Source organism: Dipodomys merriami, unplaced genomic scaffold (genome assembly GCF_024711535.1).
Source record: "Dipodomys merriami isolate MVZ:Mamm:240054 unplaced genomic scaffold, mDipMer1.0.p SCAF_38, whole genome shotgun sequence".
NCBI lineage: Eukaryota > Metazoa > Chordata > Mammalia > Rodentia > Heteromyidae > Dipodomys > Dipodomys merriami.
Genome location: NW_027205381.1, coordinates 8,488,511 through 8,498,073, shown reverse-complemented (window position 1 = coordinate 8,498,073; position 9,563 = coordinate 8,488,511). Strand labels below are relative to the sequence as shown.

Here is a 9,563-nt window from a genome sequence, read left to right as displayed (position 1 = left end):
CCCAACCTCACCCCTCTCCTCAATTTTCCTAGTTTCATAGGATATGCACTGATCATTTTGATTGCAAACCCTCTCTCCAACTTCCTCTCTTCATTTGTCTGCCCACTCTTCCTGTCCTTCCCTTTCTCTGCTTCCTGGACTCATTTTGTTGTACTACGAGTTTGTTTTTCTAATGAGGTACACCATTTGAATTTTCTCAGGGCCCAGTCTTATTACTTTTACAACAGGTAATGTTAACCCTTATATAATAACAGTCATCAACACCCATTGTGCCCACAGTTTGTCAGGTATGCACCAATACCTTCTTAAATTTTCAGTTTATATTGAACTAATTTGTAGATAAGGAAGCTGAGGCACAGTAAGTTTGAAATGCTTGCCCATGGTCATACTGCTAGTAAAAAGCAGAGCTAAGATTTGAGCAGGCTGTTTGCTTTAGTTTATGTTCTTAATCCTATAATAATATGATCATAAAGGCCTATTGAGAAAACTTGCCAGGGCTCTGTCCTCATCTTTTTCTCTCTGAATTTTTTTTTGCCTCAGTCCACTAATATCTTCAGTTTCCTCTACTTCATATCTACAGGTGATTTCTATATCTACATAGCACCAATCTCCTAAGTGCCAATTTCCAATGGATAGAAAGCTATCCAGATTTCTATGTGCTATTGTTGGTCAAAAGATAAACACATACTCAAATAATAGCAAATCACTCACCCTACCATTACCCTACTACCTTCTGTCCTCTGTTTTTTTTCTCTCTACATACACAAACTTTCATGTACACATGACTTCTAGAAGCCCAACTCCACTGCCCCTTCCCTTGTAGAGTATAAATAGCCCAATCAGCACATTCTGCTTTCCAACTCATTCTCTTACCACTTTCCCACTTTCCCAAGGGGCCTTTTAAAACTCCAACACATTTGATAATAAAAACTGATTTGTATACCAGGTCCACAGACTAATAAAGTCATGGCTTTAATTTCCTTGGCCACATAGGACCTTGCCTTGTTAATTCAAAACAACTGATCGTTATCATGCACTGAAAAAAATGGACATTAATTCTGCCTCAGGAACCACAGGCCAAGATGGTATGAAATTCAAATCATTATTGCCTGAGGAAAATGGTTTCTGATGCCTGACAGCTTCACAGCATTTCTAATCTTTCTCACTAGGAGAATATACTCTTTGAGATGAGAACATGGTGTTAGAAAATAAGTTCAGATAATCAATAGAAATATCCCTTGCATTCATGCTTCAAAATCAGCTTTGTCCTTGACACTTCTTGGCATAAAGATTTCTGAATTAAGCTCAGTTCTAATTTATAAATTAGAAGCCCAAACTGTATCAACTCAAATTCCTGTGTTGGTGACTATCTCCTGTGCTTTTCTGGCCATTCAAGGTGGCCAGAATTCGCTATGAATCTAGGACAAATCATGAACACTGGCATCAGTAGAGGAAGACATACTGTCTCGTGATCATATGGTTTAGACACAGATACAATATACAAGCAACAATAAGCCCTAGGGTGAGTTATATGTGAAGGATTTGCCTCTCTCTTCTTGGCCCAATTGTTTTATGTATCCAAAGATGGAATATGAAAGATTAACACACTCTTTTTTTTTTTTTTTTTGGTCATGGGGCTTGAACTCTGGGCCTGGGCACTGCCCCTCAGCTCTTCAGCTCAAGGCAAGTACTCTACCACTTGATCCACAGTGCCACTTCTGGTTTTCTGGTGGTTAATTGGAGATAAGGGTCTCATGGACTTTCCTGCCCAAGCTGGCTTTGAATTGCAATCCTCAGATCTCAGTCTCCAGAGTAGCTAGGGTTACCGGCATGAGCCACCAGTTCCCTGCCCAAACGCCCAACCTTTTTTTCCAGGTTCAGACAGGCAAGCCATCAAAGATATGTGCAACTGTGACATAGGCAGGGCAGTCCACCTAAGCCTGGAGGTAAACATCCCATTGTGGGTTCAACCAAAAAGCCCCCCACTTCCCTGGACTTAATGGCTTTTTCATTAACCTCTGCACAGACTCCAAACCTGCGGGAAGGCTGTGCCCCTTACTGCCCTATCTCAATAAACAGTCCTAGCCTGTTGAAGATCAAGTCTGGCCTGTTTCCTTCCTTTCTCCTCCATTTTCCTAACAATATGTATTAACAATAAGAAACAAAGCCAAGATGGGTGCTGGTGGCTCACACCTGTAATATAATCCTAGCTACTTTGGAGGCTGAGATTTGAGGATCAAGGTTCAAAGCCTGGACAGATAAATCTGAGAAAGTCTTATGTTCAGTTAACCAGCAAAAAGCTGGAGTTGGAGATGTGGCTCAAATGGTATGCTGCCAGCCTTGAGTAAAAAAGCCAAGTGAGAACATGAGGCTGTGACTTCAAGTCCCTATACTGGAAGAGAGAGAGAAAGATAGGGAGAGAGAAAAGGATAGGCAGGATCCATAATTCTGGCTGAGAAGTATATGAAGGCAGAGGAAGATTGGGGAATATTTGCAGGGTTAGAACTCCTCTGAACCAAGATTTTAAGAATAACGATGAAGGGGCTGGGAAGGTGGCTCAGTAGTGGAGTGCTTGCCTTACATGCATGAGGCCCTGGGTTCGATTCCTCAGCACCACATAAGCAGAAAAAGCCGGAAGTGGGGCTGACGTTCAAGTGATAGAGTGCTAGCCTTCAGCTGAAGAACTGAGGGACAGAGCCCAGGCCCAGCGTTCAGGCCCCACGACCGACCAACAAAAAAGAATAAAGATGAATTCTCTGGAGTCATTAAGTCAAAAATGTTTTACTAGGGGCTGGGAAGATGGCTCAGTGGTAGAGTGCTTGCCTAGCATGCATGAAGACATGGGTTCTATTCCTCAGTACCACATAAACAGAAAAAGCTGGAAGTGGCTTTGTGGCTCAGGTGGTAGAGTGCTAGCCTTGAGCAAAAGAAGCTCAGGGACAGCGCGCAGGCCCTGAGTTCAAGCCCCAGGACTGGCAAAAAAAAAATGTTTTATTAGAAAAAGTAGAAAAAACATATGGTGATTTAAATTTTTCTTCTCTGAATATTGACTAGTGAGTGTCAGCATCTTTTCACTTGTTTATATGACTATTAAATTAATTAAAAAATTAATTGAGCTTTTCAGCAAATGTGTTGAAAAATTCTGTCTTAAAATGAGGGAGGGGGTAACAAGTTAGACAAGAAATGCACTCACTACCTTACTTATGTAACTGTAACCCTTCTGTACATCACCTTATCAATAAAATTAAAATTTTAAAAATTCTAAGTCTTTAATTCACATTTTATAGTAATAGTTGGCACAGAGACATTTCAATTTTAATATAGTCATATTTACTAATCATTGTCTTCATGATAGATACCTTCTACATCTTAACAAAACTCATACTCAGATATGATAAAGATATTGTTTTATGTGTTCTTCTATTTTACTGTTTCTGAAACTTTATTTTTATTAAATCTAGCTAAGTGTTACTTGCACAAACATAAGGTGAACAGTGGTGTTAAGGTTACCATAAACCTTCCTGCTTAAACCTTAAAGCTTTCTGATTCCTGTATCCTGCTCCATTTGCTAAATCAAAATATAATAAATGGGATAATGAGCTAAAGAGAATCTTCTAAGAAGAAGCACAAGTGGCCATGTATATACAAGTATATTAACTGAAATACGATAGCAAGGAAAATCTCAAATAGTGTAATTCCTTAGAAAGACAAAATCAGGGGATGGAAGAAGATGGCAGCAAAACAATAATCACTCCAGCCCTCCCTAAAAAACGGAGATTTAGGGTTCTAACTTTTACTTCTCCCCAAGAGATCGTCAACAAAACATATATAAACAAATAGAGAATCACAAGAATAGGGTGGGATAAGGCTCATAACTAGTACACGCAAGGACGGAAAACCACAAAGAGCCTTCCCCAATATCCCATCCCATGCCAGCAGTTCCACTAAGCCAGGAGAGATATCCACGGCTGCCAGGGACTCTGGGCTGGACCTGTGAGACTGTAGCATCCAGACACAGAAAGCGTCTACAGTGCCCGAACCGAAAGTGCAGGCAGAGACACAGACCAGCAACATTAGACCATAATGTTCAGACCCAGAGAACTTCCACAGTGTCCATCACCCCACAACCAGAGAGGCCCTGCGGCGGGACCTGATCAGCCACAATCAGCCCAAAGCCAACTTCAGGATCAGTGAGTACCCTTCTGGGGTCCTCCCTGCCCCCCCACCACCATGGGAGACTGGCGCTGGTGGTGACCCAGAGCTTGGCGGAGACCCTCCCTCCCAACCAAGAAGGCACCCCACATTGGAATAGAACAGAGGACAGAGCCCTTCCTCACTCCCCCATCCACCTGCTGGCTTCCAGGGAGGCCAGCGGGACTCACACTGGGAGGGCGCAAGGACCCTGCCTCATTACCTTATGTATGTAACCCCTCTGCACATCACCTTGACAATAAAAGTTAAATTAAAAAAAGAACGATTAAAGAAACATTGGCAGAATTGGCCAATGAAATAAAAGTGGAGATACAAAAACAGTTTCAAGAGTACAAAGAAGAAATGACAAAGAAGATCCAGAACTCCCAAAAAATATGGAGATAAAAAATAGAGATGCTGTGCACCTCTCTAAAAGACGAAATTGGAAGCATAAAAGGTTCAATTTCTACATTGCAAACCACGGTGAAATGCTCAGGTAACAGAATAAGTGAAATGGAAAACAGAATATCAGGAGTTGGGGATAAAACAGAGGAGCTAGAACAAAAAGTCAAAGGTATGGGCAAAAACACTCAGAATCGCCAAAAGGGAAATCCAAGAATTTACCAATTCAGCCAAAAGATCAAATTAACGCAGAGTTGGAATCCATGAGAGGGAAGAATTCAATACTAAAGGCATTGAAAACCTACTGAGTAAAATAGTAACAGAGAACTTCCTAATCTTCAGAGGGGAAAAAATCACTAGATCAATTTAGTAAGCACAGGAAGGGGAAAGAAGAAAGCAACAAAATACAGGAAATCAAGAAAATGTCAGGAAGCATGACATATCTCTCTAAAATAACTCTAAACGTTACGGAACTCAATTCCCCAATCAAAAGAAAAAGAGCAGCAGATTAGGTAAAAGAACAAGATCCATCCATTTGTTGTCTCCAAGAGACCCATCTCATAGTCAAAGATAAAAACAAACTCTGAGTGAAGGGATGGAAAAAGCTATTTCATGCAAATGCACCCTGCAAGAAGGCAGGAGTAGCCATATTGATATCTGATAAAAAATAAACTATTAAAATCAGTACAAAGACATAAGGAAGGTCATTACATAGTAATGAAGGGAATGATCCATGAAGAGGAAATCACAGTGGTCAATATCTATGCACCAAACAATGGAGCCCTAAATACATTAAACAAATACTTTTGGACTTGCAGAACAAGATAGTCCCAAACCCATAATAGTGGGAGATTTAAATATCCCACTCTCACCAAAGGACAGGTCAACCAAACAAAAGATAAGCAAAGAAGCAGCTGAACTAAATGACACAATAACCCAAATGGACTTAACAGACATCTACAGATTATTCCACCCAACAATGACCCAATACACATTCTTCTCAATAGCCCATGGAACACTCTCCAAAACAGATCATATCAAACTACACACAAAGAACCTAAGTAAATACATAATTAACATAACTCCTTGCATCCTATCTGACCACAGTGGAATCACACTAGTTCTCAACAAAAAATGGGAAAAACTAAAACCATTTTCCCTAAAATCAAGAACAAGGTAAGGATGCCCACTTTTTACACTCCTCTTCAATATAGTTCTGGAATTCTTAGCCAGGGCAATAAGGCAAGAAAAGGACATAAAAGGGATTCACATAGGGAAAGAAGAAATTAAACTATCCCTATTTGCAGATGACATGATCTTATAACTAAAGGACCCAAAAAACTCCACCCCCAAACTCTTAGAGCTTATCAACTACTTCAGCAAAGTAGCAGGATGCAAAATTAACCCACAAAAACCAGTAGCTTTTCCAGACAATGTACAAAAAGAAAGGGAAATGGGGCTGGGAAGGTGGCTCAGTGGTAGAGCGCTTGCCTTGGATGCATGCCGAGGCCCTGGGTTCAATTCCTCAGCACCACATAAGCAAAAAGAAAAAAAGCCGGAAGTGGCGCTTTGGCTCAAGTGGAAGAGCACTAGCCTTGAGCTGAAGAGCTGAGGGACAGCGCCCAGGCCCAGAGTTCAGGCCCACGACCGGACCAAAAAAAAAGAAAAAAAAAAAAAAAAAGGGAAATCATGAAAACAACTCCATTTGCCATGGCTTAAAAAAAAACCTAGGAATTAACCTAACCAAAAATGTAAAAGATCTTTATAGCAAAAAGTATAAAAATCTGAAGAAAGAAATCAAAGAGGACACCAGGAAATGGAAAGACCTTCCATGTTCATGGATAGAATCAATATTGTAAAAATGGCCATACATCTCTGGTCATAAAGGAAATGCAAGTCAAACAACATTGAGATTCACCTCACCTCAGTTGGAATCACCATTATCAAGAAAACAAACAGCCAGGTGCTGGTGGCTCACTCCTTTAATCCTAGCTACTCAGGAGGCTGAGATCTGAAGATCACAGTTCAAAGCCAGCCCGGGCAGAAAAGTCCATGAGACTCTTATTTCAATGTAACCACTCAAAAATCGGTATTGGTGCTGCGGCTCAAATAGTAGAGCCCTCACCTTGAGCTGAAGAGCTCAGGGACAACGCCCAGGCCCAGAGTTCAAGCCGCACAAACAATTTTTTAAAAAGAGAGAAAAGAGAAGAAAACATGCCGATGAGGATGTGGCCAAAACGGAACCCTGATACACTGCTGGTGAAAATGTTCAACCACTTTGGAAAGCAATGTAAAGGTTCCTCAAAAAATTAAACATGAAATTATCCTATGATCCAGTTTTTCTACTCCTGGTCATTTAACCAAAAGATTACAAACCAGGATACAGTAAAGCCACCAGCACAATCATGTTCATTGCAGCCCTATTCATCATAGCCAAGGAATGGAATCAGCCCAGATGCCCCTTAATACAGGCAGTATCACAATACCAGATTTTAAACGCTATTACAGAGCCATAATCAGAAAAATAGACCTGAAGATCAATGGAACAGATTAGAAGAACTAGAAATAAAACCACACAACGGTACAATGCCTAAGCACCTCTTCATATGGAGAAGAAAATGTGGCATATGTACACAATGGAATCCTATTCATCCATTAGAAAGAATGATATTGTGCCATTTGTAAAGAAATGGAAAGACCTGGAAAAAATTGTATTAAGTGAAGTAAGTCTGGGTCAAAGAGACAAAGGATGTATGTTTTCCTTTATACATAGAAGCTAGATTTTGCTTATAAACTTAAAAGTAAATATGTCGACTGGTATGCAGGTGTATACAAATGTATTAACTGAAATGAAAGGTGGTAGATTCAAGGGAGAACTCAAATAGTGTAATTCATTAAAAAGGCAAAAATCAAAGTTCAAGGGAAAAAAACTCACCAGGATGTGGGTACTCAAAAGGATTGGAATGGGGTCAAGAGGGAAAAGGGCAGAGGAATGAAAAGAGGAGGGGGAAAATGCAGCCCAGAATTCAACGTATGTCCTTAAACAGTAAAAAAGCAAAGAAAGCAGTAGATTGGGAGGGATAGGTGACACTGTTGAGAGGGATGACATTGATGAAAATGTGTTGTATTCATCAACTGCTTCATTAAATAGCAACTCCTTTGTAAGCTACTTAAAGATAATAGAAGTTAAAAAAGAATTTTTGAATCAACATTTAACACAGATATTGTGTTTTTATCTAGTTTAGGCTGTTACATATATGTTTTTTTTTTTTTTTGGGTCCGGTCGTGGGGCCTGAACTCTGGGCCTGGGCGTTGTCCCTCAGCTCTTTTAGCTCAAGGCTAGCACTCTACCACTTGAGCCACAGCGCCACTTTCGGCTTTTTTCTTTTTGCTTATGTGGTGCTGGGAAATCGAACCCAGGGCCTCATGCATGCAAGGCAAGCGCTCTACCACTGAGCCACCTCCCCAGCCCTGTTACATATATGTTTTTAAAGCATTAAAATTATTTTTTTCATTAAGGTCTTTCACCTATCTAGTCTTAATTTTACATATTATAAGATAGAGTGATGCTACATTTAAATATTCCATTGTTTTACAAGCCATTTTTTAAGTTTTAGCAAAGGTCTATTTTAGTATAGCAGGTTAAAGAGAAGTAGAAAAAGAGAAACATTTCCTGTTTTCCATGCAGGAAATAGGAGTTAAATATGTCTTTTGGTATCTCTGTCTCATGCTAACCTCCACCATAGGGTTGTTATCATCTGGAATCTCTATTTTCTTCACTAATGTATCTGTTTATTCTGTCATCATTACTATTTCAACACTATCTTTATTATTATAATCATCAGTCTGAAAAACATTTAAAATTGTTTAAACTCAACATGTGGAAAGTATGAAGATCATAGGAAATTTTCATGCAGCTCTAATTAGAGACATAAATTTATATAGCTGCTGAGGTTAACCATTTACCTTTAATAAGTCTGAGCTCTTTTACCAGTCTGTACATGGATTTGCCTTATGGAGTTTTGCTATTAAAAATATAACTGCTTGAAAATGTATCATACAATCTTTTTATGGACATAGTTTTTATTTCAGTGAATATTTAGTAGAATTGCTCATTCATGTAGAAGTGTATCTTTTTGCCAGTTACCAGTAACTCATGCCTATAACCCTAGCTACTCAGAAGGCTGAGATATGAGGACCTCGGTTCAAAGCCAGCCCAGCCTGGGCAGAAAAGTCCATGAGATTCCTATCTCCCATTACCCACCAGAAAACTGGAAGTAGCATTGTAGCTCAAAGTGGTAGAGCACCAGCCTTGGAGCAAAGAGTTCAGGGACAGTGCCCAGGCCCTGAGTTGAAGCCCCAGAACTGACATAAAAAGTGCATCTATTTAACTTTAAAAGAAATGTCTAAATTGTTTTCCAAAGTGGTAGTACTATTTTAAATTCTAGTAGGTAATTATGAGGCTTTATCTTTATCATATCCTTGACAATACTTAGTATCATGCATATTTTAATTCTAATTGGTTAAGTGTAAAATGAAATCTCACCAGAGTTTTTTTTCTGATAGATGAATAAAATTTTATTTTGTATGTATGTGTATTCCTTTTTTTAATTGTAAAAATGTTGTACAGATCCAAAACGAGCTTTACAACGTTGGTGCGGTGGGGGGGGGGGGGGAAGGGGAGGGAAGGAGAAGGATTGGGATTGGGGGGGAGGGGGGAGGCTGGGAAGGGATGTGAAGGGTAAACAAAGGAGGAGGCTGCAATGCTTGGTAAGAAATGTACGCATTATCCTGCCCATGTAACTGTAACTCCTCTGTACAGTATGTTCACAAATAAAATTAAATTAAATTAAAAAAAATGTTGTACAGATAGGTTACAGTTACATGAGTAGGGTAATGAGCACATTTCATAGTGGGTATTGTTACCTCCTCCTTTATTTTCCCCCTACCATCACTTCCCTCCCCACCTC

The 9,563-nt window shown here is 39.7% G+C and overlaps 1 non-coding gene across 1 annotated transcript; it reads right to left on the bottom strand.

The window, feature by feature from the left end:
* Positions 1 to 7,990: 7,990 nt before the first annotated feature.
* On the bottom strand, positions 7,991 to 8,059 carry Trnaa-ugc (transfer RNA alanine (anticodon UGC)). The gene has a single exon. It is a non-coding gene; the product is annotated as a tRNA-Ala (tRNA).
* Between the last annotated feature and the right edge of the window lie 1,504 nt (positions 8,060 to 9,563).